At 34.5% G+C, this 14,011-nt stretch overlaps 1 long non-coding RNA gene across 1 annotated transcript in view; it reads left to right on the plus strand.

The window, feature by feature from the left end:
• LOC135195451 (uncharacterized) overlaps positions 1 to 13,776 on the plus strand; it is a 352,685-nt gene extending 338,909 nt beyond the window's left edge. Inside the window, exon 4 of the long non-coding RNA XR_010310128.1 lies at positions 13,622 to 13,776. This is a non-coding gene — a long non-coding RNA (uncharacterized LOC135195451). The remainder of the gene's footprint in view (positions 1 to 13,621) is intronic.
• The last annotated feature ends 235 nt before the right edge of the window (positions 13,777 to 14,011 follow it).

The raw sequence follows: 14,011 nt of genomic DNA on the forward strand, positions 1-14,011 counted from the left end.
GGTTGTACAGAAAACTCAGTTGCGCCGGAGAAACTTAGGCGCGTTTTTTACTTGGTTTATGCGAACGATAACGAAAACAGAATTTACCTGGTGGATGTTCCGAACGTAAGCTTCATATTCTAAACTTTCGCCATTTTCTGGGATTTCCGTCTCATGTACAGCTGTAAAAGTACATGTCGGGATGAATTATAAAGAACCTCAAACGTATCAGTGTTCAACCTATTTTCTGTAAAAAGAAATCCCATGATTATTTTCCCTAGGAATTGTGGAGTGAAAAATGAAAGAGTTGCCCGATGTACTGGAAGACTCGGTACTTTTTATCATGAAGCCTTTTTTTCATTCTCATAGCAATTATTTTTTTTTTATTGTGCATTAGAACTTTCGAAGGAATGAAAGTTTTCAGTACTTTCTATCATGAAACATTTTTTATAGCAATTATTTGTTTTATTATACATTGGAACTTTCGAGGGACTATGAAAACTTTCAGTACTTTTTATCATGAAGGATTTTTTTTTTTCTGATAACAATTATTTTTTTTTATTATTATACATAAATTTCGAAGGACCATGAAATCTTTCACTACTTTTTATCATGAAGCATTTTTTTTTTATTCTGATAGCAATTATTTAGTACTTAATTGTCCACACTGCTAAATTAGAAATCAGCATACAAGGATTCCTAAATAAAAAAATAAAATGGCTGAAATTGCTCATAAATTGAATGGCTCCAGCAGGTGTCACTGTATGTTCTCAACTTGGTCGGCGCAGATTAATCGAATGGTTGGTCATGTCTCTCATCCAAACCAATGAACATCACTATGATGCTCTTGACGTGTACGCCCAGGCTAGATCTGTAGATGCAGGTAGTAGCCCTGGGCATTCAGCGGCAAGATAAATCTGAGCAGCTAAAATGTTTAGTAGTTCATTTTGAGCAGCCATGATCCAGAAGGCCAGCATAAATGATAATAAAAGAAATAAGTACAGTGTTTTCCAAACTTCTGGAGAGAGCTGTTATGATGATGATGATGATGATGTGCTCTAATGGTTATTGGAAAAATCACTGATCGCATTAATATTAATGAAAGTTGGATATTCAGTTACACGTTTATCTTTATCAACAGTAAAATGCCGATAGCTATTAATGATCGTGTATACCCCTAGGGGGTTGGGCGGGGGGGCAGTGACGTCAGTGCACCTCACGTGGTGCACTGTAGACGATACTAAAGGGTGTCTTGCTTTCTCTCTTGGTTCTGTTTCGCTGTTCAACCCCTCTAAACCCATCTTTTTACTGTCTCAAGCTCTAAATGACTGTAAGTTCCCCAGTCCTTGGTCTGACAGCCTAATAAATATCATGAAATCAATCAATCAAATCATTAATCATTATGTCACAGTGGTCACCCGCTGAAAAACGGAAAACTCTTCATCATCATCCAATGTAATGAAGTTTCTCTCTCCTCGCTTCTCTCTCTCTCTCTCGCTCGCAAATTCCTCTCTCTCTCTCTCTCTCTCTCTCTCTCTCTCTCTCTCTCTCTCTCTGTTCATTCTTCGCCGCGGAAACTGATTAAAGGATTATTTACCTAATTGGAATGTCATTTACCCGAATCCTATTCCAGGATTCCTATAAAACAGATGCACTCATGAACAGACGGTTAATAATATTACAAGTTACCTAGAGTCTCTCTCTCTCTCTCTCTCTCTCTCTCTCTCTCTCTCTCTCTCTCTCTCTCTCTCAAGATGTATATATCTGAAAGTCTTGTTATCAACATTAGAATTCAGTCGGTATAACGCCAAGAATTTTAGAAACTGCGACGATATATATTGAATAGATTGTTGTAGTCTCCGTCGCATATCGCAGCAGATTTTACCCGAAACGCCTGTCATAACGACAGGAATATTAGTACTGTGAAGGCAAACTTCAGTAAAATTCTGAAATTTACAACTGGTGTTGTCATAGCGGCGGGGGAATGTTAGTGTTTTTTGCGATTTATGTAAATGACAGTAAATGACATGAATTTACATGGAGCATTGGAGTAGTAGAATTGCTGAGAAGTGATATGATCACGGTTCTATGCCTTCGGGTAAGACGGTAAATAAAGTATTAAGTACAGTTTGAACTGGATTCATAAGATGATGGGAATATCTCGCGTGAAATGATATGATGCAAAACGCATTCATTCTAATATATTCAAATGTCGAGAGAATCGTCCATGAAGATAAGGCTGAATAATATTCATACTTACGGGATCTCACAACTGAAGGGAAAACGTAAGAAAATAGGACGCTTTAGATACGCTATTTAAACGAAGGTTAGAGGATTTACGAAGCAGAATGTGTTTTTTGGTTTTTTGTTTATATCAATTCGATCAAGTTAATAGGGAAGCAAAACTTGCGTCGCAGCTGGGAAGGTCAACGGCACCGACGTAAACAGAAGGAAGAAGATTATATGATAGTGAATTTCACTGGGTAGATGATTGTAAGAATGTACTGATGTGTGTATACCTGTATGTATGCATGTCTCCCCACTGTACTGGTTTTAACTCTTCCATGACTTAAATTTTTTTTCTTTTTCCTTTCCAGCGTTTTATATCTATTTAATTCTAATATTTATATATATATTACGTATATATTATTATATATAATCTATATTATGATAATATATGTATATATAATATTATTAATATATATACTTACGTATATTATATTATGTATATATAATAATATATAATATATATAATATAAAATATATTTTCCTTTTTCCAGCTTTTATGTTTACTATGTAAGCCACTTTTAGGGTATTTGTTTTTTTAACATTGTACCTTGAAAATGTGTTGAAATAACACGAAAGTGCTTAGCTTGGTACTCCCATCGTTTTATTTTTTCATATGTGACGTTCAGTGGAATCTCTATATAAAACTTTGTCCCAATTTTCAAATGTCTTTTTCCCTTTTACAACGTAAAAGGGAGGACCAGTAATCCTGGTACGGCAGTACTTCCTTCGTTCCTTTGTTACATTAGACCTACATTTTCGTCCATCGTTCCTGATGTACGTGAGAATTCATCGGGGTTCAAGTCTTAAGATAACCTCCCTGAATATTAGTCTTCGTAATGTTACGATATTTGATCGGTATCTTTGCGAGGAATTCTTTCTTTTATGTAAAGAAAAGTTTTATGTATTAGATTCTACTATTCAGTTATATTTAAAATAAGCGCATGATGAGATGGCTTTTATTTTTTGTTTTGCCTTCTCTGTCTTTTCTCATCTTTTAAACAAGGAAAACCGGAGGAACCAACCACGTCCCTACCAGCCTTTAAAAATATCTACTAATGGGAGGCCGTTTAAGATAATGTACGGGAGAAAGGGTAAAGCGGCTAATCTACCTTTTTTTTTTTTTTTTTCTTTTCAAGACCGAAACTTTTTTTGACCGAAGCCAAATTTGTTGCGGGGAAAAGATCTCCTTTCTCGTGTGTCCCCCGTCCCCTGGGCGTCCTTTTATTCCAGGGTACACAGCGACACTCGCCTCTAATGGGTTTACTTTAGTCGTTACTTAATTAGTGGGCCCGGCCTCCGCCTGAGAACATCCGCCGTCGGTGTTTTTCATCTCTGTTGATACGTCTTGGAGTGATGGTCTGCCCTCCTCGTTCTTCTCTCTTCCTCAGTTTCCTTCTCTCCGCTCCTCTCTCTCTCTATAATGAAGTTTTTAAGCCCGTGTTAATGGGGAGTTTACCTTGTTGCTTGTGCGAAGTTTTGTCGTTATTATTATTGTATAATTCTTTTACTTTTACTTTGTTTTTTATTGATGTAAATGGCTGTTTTTTTTTTCTTCTTACATGGCTGTTAGTGATATGAGCTCATATTTAAGTATATTGCCGTCATTCTAGTAACCAATTTAGGATGCAAATTTCTGATTATAGGAGGAAAGTAATTATGGTTTAATCAGTGGCAGGAATCAATTCTAGAACTGAAGGTCGGTGACCACGTAGGCCTATCCCCGCATTTATTTGCTTTGCCTTTCATTTTCTGGACAAATTACCTCTTGTTTTTATGCACATTAAATAAAAAGTTTTATTTTTAACGCAACTCGAGTTGGTAGGTTAAATGCCTCTTATTATTGTGAGAATAAGTTGATCTGACTTCACGTGGATATATTGAAAGGGATTGAGACAATGAGTGTTGCTTTTAGTTGATCCATTGTGTTCGAACCCCCTCGCCATTGACTTAGTCCTCCTAAATTTCGCTAAATTTCATCGACCGTCTTTCTCCCAGTCGTAAGGACGTCGAACGAATCTTTGACGGTTCTTCACATTAAGGAAGTAGGGAGAAAAGGCGTTGATATTACAAGTGGTAAAAGCCCCTGAGATATGCTTATGACCTGCCTTGTCTTTATGGGGTTTGAATTATGTCATGGCTGGCTGGGCGCACCAGACACATTATGTGTAGTGTAGTAACACGGCCAGGAGGAGGAGGAGGAGGAGGAGGAGTAGTAGTAGGAGGAGGAGGCGATATTGGGGGAGCGGGGGGAAAGGGGGATGTATCATTGAAGTACCTGCGTAACTGATCTTCCCGCCCTTTTTATTGACTGCTCTTTCTTAAGCGCCTTTAAGCCCTTTAAAGCTAAATCTAATACCACATGCCCGCGACGCACTCAATCTCACACCGCATGGTACACACTCAACGGTACCCAAATATCTGTGTACGGGTGTATAGATATATTATATATATTATATATAATATCTAGTTATATATATTATATATATATTATTATATCTATATATAATATAATATGGTTGTGTTTGTGTCATGAGAATGAAAGGGCTGCTTCTCTCTCTCATCTCTCTCTCATTCTCTCTCTCTCTCTCTCTCTCCTCATCTGGAAGGGGAAAAGGCATGTATTCCCTTTGTAGTCCTCCGTTGATTTTACAAGGTACTTTTCGTAGGGACTTCCGAGTCTGGGAATCCTTTGGTTGGTCTACTCCAAAGCTTGCAAGCTTTTTAAGCTTGTCCTGAAGTCAGTCAAAAAAAGCTTAAGCATGAAATCCGGCAATTCTGCGGTTATTCAGATAGTTGCATTGGGCCTCAAGTTCTGTAACTACATTTTTTTGTTTTTTACATAAGTATTAATATATTATTATAATATAGAATATACTTATTATGTAATTATAAATATATTATATATATTGTTGGTGTTTGTAATGAATATGTAATTATATATTATATTATAATATATTATATATATATATAATTAACCAATAATAAAGGAAAAGGATGGCAGGCAGCTGTCCAATTGACATAGTATTTAACTTGTTCTGGTCTGCTGAATTAGAGATGGAATTTTCCTATGCGGATTTTTTTTTCAATACCAGTTTTATTTCATACCATCTTAACACAGATGAAAGAGCTCTACAGGTAGTCAATCATTTCTTCTTCAGAAACAGCGTAATTTATGGTCCTTGCAAATTTTTTTTCTTTTTTGGTTGCAAGTATGATTCCCCCCTTTTTTTTCCCCATTTCAGCCTTTGTATTTCACTCAAATTATTCTATATTTTATATATATATATATATATTTCCTCTATTTGATATTATTCATATATATATTATATATTATATATATATATATTATATATATATATATATGAGTAATTATCACATCGAACCGGGTGATTCAATTATATATTCATTCAAGCTAACCAAATGTCCCTTTGTGATCTAAATTCACATCTACCTCCCAAATGATTTCTGTTTTCATATATGTACCGAAAGGGGTGAAATATTAGAAAATATATCATTTTGGGAGGTAGAGTGAAATTTTAGAATAAATTAAAGGACCATTTGTAGCTTTAATGATATATATAATATATATATTATATATATTATATATTATAAATAATGTGGTGGGTGTTGTGTGTTGTGTGTGTGTTTGTGTTTGTGGGGAAAGTGTATCTATGTAGTTACGTTTATGAAGGTATGTATGCGCGCGCGAATAACCGATAAAATGAAATCTGGTACATCCAATCTGTCCACAACGAATACTGCCTAAGGAGGTTTATCTTTTCACCGATTTGAAATATATAAACGCTGCTCAGCCAATATGTGGAAAACATTTAAATCCCGACCTTTTCAAAGAACTCTCGAAATACTTGATACCGATACTATTCAAGTGTAGGTCAGTCATACAGTAACGTCAACAATATATAGATGGAATGCGTACCGGAACACTAGCTGCTATTTTTTTGTTTCCCTTTTTTTTTAAACGGTTTAGCAATTCAGCTGTGTATATTTCAAGGGCTAGCAGTAACTAGAATTCCGTTGCATCAGATGTTGAGTGGGGATGTCTGGGTTCCGTCATTTTTAATGGGTATTTTTTTTATTTTTTTTTTTTATTTTTATGTTTTGGGGCGATAGAGGGACCATCTACACCTTTCACTCAGTCTGCATGTTATACAACTGGAAACTAGAGCGTCTAGTACTCTTTGAATAAATAAATTTGATGTTCGCTTTTTTTTTCTCCTCTTCATCCGAAAGCGAGCTAAAATTTCGGTAAAAGTTTGTACGAAAATACGTGTTTGTTGAAAGGAGAGTGAGTGAGAGAGGACTTGAAAGATAAAAACGGACTGCTGGTTTAGAATACAAAGTGCTAGCAAGGAGTAAAGTAAGGTCCACTTACTCTTGATATTCAGAGCCTGACGATTGCAAATGGGAGATAATGATTAAAAATGAACTTGATCCAAAACATATGTAATTACTACAGGTGGTGTTATTCCATTTCATAGAATGCAACTCGATTAAACCTGAAAAATTCAGAAACGACGATAACTAACTTTGGAAATATGATTGTTTTCGAACTATTTTTTTTTTTTTTTTTTTTGTGTCATCAAAGCAACGCGAAAAAGAAATACGGCCAGAAGAAACAGCGGACACCAAATAAAAGTTTTCTTGCTCGGGTGAGAACTAAAGAGAGGAGAAAATAAAGTTTGGGAGTGAACCAGGGCAAAAACACGAAAGACCGCTCCGTAATTATTTGATGGCATCTTTAACTTTTCAGAGTCCTCATGCAGTATTGAGAATCTCGCTCGCAGCAAAGCTTTCTTTTTTAGTTTTTCAAGTTCTTGCAGAGGAATCTCTCTGCGCTTGTATGTGCTAAAGTTATATATATATATATATGTTAATATTATATATTATATATATAATATTATTTAATAATAATATAATAAATAATAAATATAATACAATATATAACTTCTATTATATAATATATATAATAATATATAATATATGATAAACTAAACGATCAATATCAGGGTGCATGAATTTTAGCTAGGTGCCGTTTTGATCTTGAATATACCCACCGGATATCCGGCCATGCTAACTTTCCTTTTAATCTTAGTTATGGAGAATAAAGAAAATGCTTGTTTTTTCTGCTTAGACCATTTCGACGAGGATTCCAGAAATATGCTCTTAATTTTCATCTACGGATTGTTAAAAGAATAAATGAATTAACTTAATGTTCAAAACATTGCCGGCCTACTGCGATATAGTTTTAATACATATATTATTTACTACCCACACTATATACATATAATATATATATATTATATATATATAATATATATAATAATGTTAAAAATATATTCCATACATTACATACATAATATATTTAATATCTATATATATATAATATGTAGTCGTGTGTGTTAACAGATAATATACAATTAATAAATAAATATATTATTATATATATCTATTAATATAATATTATATCTCGATTATATATGTGTTGGGGTGTGTGTTTGTGTGTAACATATTATAACATTATAATATAGATATATATTATATATATATTAAAATAAATTATAATAACTACATAAAAAAATATAAAAAAAGATCGTCCAACGATTAGAATTCATTATTCCCTTTTACAGAACTGAAACAAAAAACCCTTCTGCATATACGCTTTCCTGTGGTGCGTATTTTGAACCTTATTTTAACCTCTGCTCCTGTCAATATCTGTACGTTCGAAATTGATATGTGTTATGTTGAATTCTCTGTATCTTAGGTATAGGAAACTGTGGATTTCATATGTTTGTTGGGTGTAAGTCCTTTCAGATTCTGAAGGTTCGATTTTGAAGAAGAGAGGAGTATTGAGAAAAAAGTGAAAACGGAATATAATTTTCGTGTTGATGGTTACCTTGGAACCACCCTTTGGCCGTTATGCTTGCCGTCATCCGGATGGTCTGGGTGCTAGTGGCGGTGGCCAGTTTTTGAGCTGATGAAATAAAAATATGACTTTCAATATTTCTTCATAATTATGAACATTGTTTGGTGGATAACCCTTCGTCTTAGAATATGAATTAATACGACGTTTTGGTTAAGAAAAAGTACTAAATGAGAAATTAAACCTCAGGAAACTTCGATAATGATCAGGACCATTTTCAACAGTTTTGTCGAGATCTTGCATTGAAAAGACATACATTTTTTTCTTTTAATATTGTAGACCTCTATATGACCTCTCTTTCGTGAAGCAAATGTGATCACAGTATAATACATATGATTTCATATGTATTATCGAGATGACAATACAAGTTCCCCTTTTCTGTAAAATGGTAATTTTCATCTGGCGTAAAAAGTTTGAGGAAAAAAAAAAAAGGGGACGCTATTAGCATTGTCGGTATTCTAAGTAATGCTAGATATGCAGTGGCAACTGTTAAAAAATTTCAGATGGAAATGCTGATTAGGCAAACTTTTTCGTTAGATCAATTTTTGGAAGCCTAGATTCGGTTTCAATTATTGCATATGGTTTTTAATGTTTATTCGTAGGACGTATATATCTAAAATTCAAAAATAAAATTGGTAAAATATTGTAGATTTTTCCTTTATTCTATATTATATATATATATTATATAATATAATATTTATATATTATATATTATATAATATATTGTCATATTATATATACACACACACCTCACACACCACACACCACACATATTATATATAATATATATAAAAAAAATATCATTGCCGGGGGGCGGGGGGACAATATAATATTTATATATATATATATAATATAATATAGAGAGAGAGAGAGAGAGAGCGAGATGAGAAAGATAACGAGGAGAAGGAGGAGGTAAGGTGAATATCAGACCTAATATTTATTCTGCAGAGAATTGTGATTAGAAACTTATCGAAATAGAGCAGTAAATGACGAAGTGAACTTCAAAAAGAAATATTTGAAACATAAAAAAAATATAGAATACATTTATCACTTACTAGCAATAGGAATCCAAGGCAAAAAGAACCTTCATTTTGGCTTTGGAAGAGACACCAGGACCACGTATTCGTTCCGTTCCCTTTGGCGAGTTTGTCATGTCCCAAGCACCTATTTGAAATTTTCACTGCAATAAAATATTGACAGTAATTTAACATTCATTAATCATTTTGCAACAATGGTCAATGTAAATGGGATTCTTAATGGTAATTAAATAATGATTGCTCCCGGTTTTCCCCCCCCCCCCCCTTCCTCTTCTCCTCTTCTCCTCTCTCTCTTCTCTCGGTCATCTCCTCTCTCTCCTCTCCTCTGAAAAGGTGCCTCAATGGATTATCTTCCATAATTGGAAATGTCATTTATTCCAATCCGGGACAAATGGTGCCAAAAAACACATAATACAAAAATAATAAATGAGTAGGCTTTGCGTCATTCAACCGGATAAACTTGTTTCCTGTCTCCCCAGTAAAAGACGTATTGCACTTTGTGTTTAATTAGTGTAGGTTTTACTTTGTTTGAAGAATAATGAAAAAAAAAATCAACGATGGATTTCTTCAAATGCTCTTGTTTCATGTCCCTAAGATGGCCGTGGAACAGTGGGCCCAGCAGTTTTATACGTTGCCATCGACTTTAATTAAAAAAATTAGGAAAAAGGCTACTAGCGGAATCTTCTCTCTCTCTCTCTCCTCCTCTCTCGACTTCTTCGTCTCTCTCTCTCTCTCTCTCCTCTCTCTCTCTCTATATAATATTATATATCATATGTATAAATAATATAATATATATGTTATGTATGTATGTATGTATAGTCTGTTATGTATGTTGATGTTATGTATGGTGGTGTGTAATATGTAATATTAAATATTATATAATATTATATATATATATATATATAATATATAAATAATATAAATTAAATATATAATATGTATGTATGTGTATAATATCTATATATATAATTATCTCTATATATAATATATAATAATCTAATTATAATTATAATTATATTAATATACCCGTTGTTTTGTTTGAACGCGTCAAGCATTCTATTTCCTAGCTGCATTTACAAGTCTCGTTCGTGGTATTTCTGACTTAATCCTAAATTCATTGTTAAATTATTACGCCTTGCTGCATCGCTCTTGGCTCATGAACCTGTGCATACCAGATAATAATATGGTTCGTTTGTCCTCATGGAGGTGAATGCTAAATTTAGTTTACCGTTTAAACAGTAAATTTTTACCAAATGTGTGAAAACTCCTTTTGCCAAGGGCAAAATACCCACTTTGACCTTCCACTGTCCATTTAGCGCGACGAGTTTTCTCTGGAAGCCTTTATTTAAAGAACCGAGCTCTCATCTCCTGCTGAATATTTTAAAGGCGGTTCGTTTGAAGCTCCGCTGTTCATAATAGATGCGGCTTTCTTTTCCGTCCAGGGTCACCGAGTCAGTGCCAGCGTAGAGACGGGGATTAATGCCGAGATTACCCGCCAGTTATATATATATATATATATATATATATATATATATATATATATATATATATATATATATATATATATATATATATATAGATACATACACACACACACACACACACCACACATATATATATATATATATATATATATATATATATATATATATATAGTATATATATATATATATATATATAACTTTTTCCACTATCTGGATTTCAGCGCCTCAGTGGCGAGGTCGGTTCGGTTTTGGACTACCACCTCGGTGGCCGCGAGCTCGGTTCTCGGGCATTCCACTGAGGTGTCTGAAGATGTGTATTTCTGGCGATAGAAGTTTATTCTCGACGTGGTTTCGGAAGTCACGGAAAGCAGTTTGGTCCCGTTGCTGAATAACCACTGGTTCCATGCAACGTAAAAACACCTACCATACATACAAACAAACCTATCTGGATTTCATTCCCGCAGAGGGTTAGTAGTGTCGTCAGTACACCTCATGCGGTGGACTGTTAGCATAACTTAAGGTTCTTTGCAGCGTCCCTTTGACCCCTAGATGCAACCTCTTTCATTACTTTTACTGCACCTCCGTTAACATTCTCTTTCTTCCATCTTACTTTCCACTAGCTCCTAACTGTTGATTCATAGTGGAACTGCGGGGTTTACCTCCAGTAGTGGTTGTCAAACCTTTATATTGTCAGTATCCGTTTCAGCGCTGAATGACCTCATATGCCCGGGCGCTTGATCTTTGGCCTAAACTCTATTTATTACGCTTTGTTTTGCCATACTATGCAATACATTGAAGCCTCTCCGCTCAACCGTAACGACGTTTTATGTTTTTTTTTTTTTTTTTTTTTTTTTTTTTTTTTTGTGGGGGGGTGTAATTCTCATATTGCAGAAGTCAATTGCACCGTGCTTATTTGTCTGCCAGGTATCACATTTAGTTAATGTAATCGATGTACATATGAAACCAAATCTTGCCAATTATGCACACTTTAATTCACATACACATTCTTGTTAATGCCAAAGCAGAGAGAGAGAGAGAGAGAGATAATTACCAAGAACATTAGAGAAGAATGTGATACTGTATTTTCAACAATTAAAGGCTCTTCGAACGAGAGAGAGAGAGAGAGAGAGAGAGAGAGAGAGAGAGAGAGAATACCAAGAACATTGGAGAAGAATGTGATATAGTATTTTTCAAACAAATTAAAGGCTTTGCGAATGAGAGAGAGAGAGAGAGAGAGAGAGAGAGAGAGAGAGAGAGAGAGAGAGAGAGAGATAATCACCAAGAACATTGGAGAAGAATGTGATAAGTATTTTCAACAATTGAAGGCTCTTCGAACGAGAGAGAGAGAGAGAGAGAGAGAGAGAGAGAGAGAGAGAGAGAAATAATCAAAGAACATTTGGGAGAAGAATGTGATTACTATATCCAACAAATAAAAGCTCTGCTAAACGGGAGAGAGAGAGAGAGGGAGAGGAGGAGAGGGAAGAAGAGAGAAGAGAGAGATGAGAGAGAGAGAGAGGAGATATTATCAAGAACATTGGCGAGAATTGAATGATACTAAAGTATTTTCAACATTAAGCTCGCGGAACGAGAGAGAGAGAGAGAGAGAGAGAGAGAGAGAGAGAGAGAGAGAGAGGAAGAGTTTTGGAGGAAAGAGGAAGAGAAGATATTAATCAAGAACATTGGAGAAAAAGAATTGTGATACTGTTTTTAATTTTCAACAATTGAAGGGGGCTCTTCGAACGAGAGAGAGAGAGAGAGATCGAGACAATTTGGTAGAGATGTTATTGACTCTTTTCATTTTAAAGCTTCTTCTGAACGAGAGAGAGAGAGAGAGAGAGACAAGAGAGATTGAAAAATAATGATTACTGTATTTTTCAACAATTAAAGGTTCTTCGAACGAGAGAGAGAGTTAGAAGTCAGAGGAGAGAGAGATTCCTTTCCATTTTAACTGCAACAGAGAGATAATCAAGAAAGATTGGAAAAGGGAAGAATGTGATACTGTTATTTTCCAACAATTTAAAGGGCTTCCAAATGCGGCAGAGAGAGAAGAGAGGAGGAGAGACGAAGGAGAAGCAGAAGGAAGAGAGAGAGAGAGAGAGAGATTCCTCAATACTGCAAGGGAACTCTCTGGAAAGTTAAAGACGCCATTAAATAATTACAGAGCGGTCTTTCGTGTTTTGTGGCCGTTCTCTCCTAATGTTTTTCTTTCTCTCATTTCTAATGAGATTATTTTGTGGTGTCCCCACTGTTCCTAGTTCCTAGGTATTGTTTTTATTTTTTATTCTGAATGACACGTTTGAAATAAAAGAACAGAAGACGCTATCGTCTGTATTGTAAACGGCGCCATTATGATTATTTAATCTACAGGGTGTTCATAAAGTTCCAGTACCATTACAAGTATTTATAGCTTGTAATGGTACTGGGGCTTTATGGAATCTACAGGGTGTCCATAAAGTCCCAGTACCATTACAAGCATTTATAGCTTGTAATGGTACTGGGACTTTATTGAATCCACATTTATAGCTTGTAATGGTACTGGGGATGGAATCTACCGGGTGTCCATAAAGTCCCAGTACAGTTACAAGTATCTATAGCTTGTAATGGTACTGGGACTTTATGGACACCCTGTACATACATTTCAGAAATAAATTGTAAGCTAGTATTATGGTTGTGTTAAGATGTGTACCAGGTTAGTGGTTTGAATATCAGTATTATGATCGTTTGTGAAATCTTCTTCAAGTTTAAGCTACAACGGTCGTGCTGCTAACCCAGTATTATGAACGTTTCCGAGCTATTCAAATAAAATGTTCAGCGACTGCTCTCCGCTGAATGCATGCGGCGAATGTTATGATCATCGGCAGAACTAGCTATCTAACTACTTTTTTTTCTAGATCAGGCCCAAGGAAAACGAAGAATTTTTATCTGTAGCCCATATCGTTGACAACGCTAGCTGCCTATGGGTTAAAGCTCACCAATCAGAGGCCACAAATACGATTGCATCAGCCAATCAGAAACAAGATGAGAGCCTTCAATATCGGCAGCGGATAGTAGGTAACATTTTTTTTATTTAATCTGCATCAAAAGACATTCTGAATAATTAGGGAAATATCAGTATACTGATATATATATATATATATATATATATATATATATATATATGTATAATATGTATAATATATATATATATATATATATATATATATATATATATATATATATATATATATAATATATATATATATATATATATATATATATATATATATATATATATATATATA

This window comes from Macrobrachium nipponense, chromosome 16 (genome assembly GCF_015104395.2).
Source record: "Macrobrachium nipponense isolate FS-2020 chromosome 16, ASM1510439v2, whole genome shotgun sequence".
Taxonomy (NCBI): Eukaryota; Metazoa; Arthropoda; class Malacostraca; order Decapoda; family Palaemonidae; genus Macrobrachium; species Macrobrachium nipponense.